This window comes from Chlorocebus sabaeus, chromosome 6 (genome assembly GCF_047675955.1).
Source record: "Chlorocebus sabaeus isolate Y175 chromosome 6, mChlSab1.0.hap1, whole genome shotgun sequence".
NCBI classification, from domain to species: Eukaryota; Metazoa; Chordata; class Mammalia; order Primates; family Cercopithecidae; genus Chlorocebus; species Chlorocebus sabaeus.
The window spans coordinates 4,793,746-4,794,894 of record NC_132909.1 but is presented as its reverse complement, the minus strand read 5'-3'; positions in this window follow the sequence as shown (position 1 = coordinate 4,794,894).

The window sequence follows — 1,149 nt, the reverse complement described above, 5'->3', positions numbered from 1 at the left end:
ACTTTAGGACCATTTTCACTCTGACATACTGAGACTTTAATCACCAAATCTCCTGAAAATGGGCCAACTGTCTGATTTTACTTCCTTGTTTCCCCTCTTAATCCATCAGTGTTGTTTAGGTAATTTGTTGACTGAATGTGGCTGTCTCCAAAAGAAACGATCTCCTCTTGACAGCCTCCAGGATCACATGAAATCACTGGGGGCTATGAATCTATTTCCAAAGTATGAGATTTCTCCCTCTGGCCATTCCTTGGCACAATATGTCATTCTTTCTCTGAACAGCAGCCCCAGGCCAGTCTACTTTGCCCATGATGACTGGCAGCCCAGCTAAAAGCGAGTTTATGGAACTTGAAGTCAGTTACAATTAAGGTTTATACAAAAATCTTTATCCCTGTTTCACCTTGCTCTTAGGGACAAGTGTCTTGTAGACAGTAGGGGATGATGAGAATAAGAGTGAAATTCTAGGTACCAGAATGGGACTGACTGACTCTGTGGAGGGAGAAGAGTGACAACCTGAAACCTGGAGAGCAATCAGCTTAGGTCCTACGAGCTCTGAAGAATGGAGGGACATTCATTGCCTTTTGTCTCCCGTAATCACCTCCGTGAGTCCCGGAAAGAGTCTCGCTGGAAATCGTGTTGCGCCAGGACTGTGTTAGTTACCGTTAAGCCAGATGGCAGGGCAGGTGCTGGGGGTTCCTGTGCGTTTGGTCTCCACGTCACCCAGAAGAGTCCTTTGGGACTGTTCCCTCCTTCTGGGATGTAGACATGGGATTCACACAGTGAAGAGTGTGCTCTTTCGGTGCCCATCTGTCCTCCTTGCTCTGTGAGCTGCGTCTCCTGTTTTTGTCCCACGTAGAGACGAATGTATGTTTATTCCTATTTGGATAAATCAGAGAAACAAATCAAGTAAAGGAACTGTAGACCCAGCCCCCAGCATAGCCTGATTCTTTTCTGTTCCTTTTCCCAGTGAACTAATTTCATTATGTCGGTGCAGAGAGATTCCCTGAGATGGGGTCTCTCAGAACAGATGGCAACACCATACATCTTGAGAAGGTGGTTGGAGACGGCAGGAGTCCTAACGAGAATCAAAACTTGTGCCTGATATATTACAGGTGTATCTACAGGAGGTAGATGGATCCAGGAAAGATC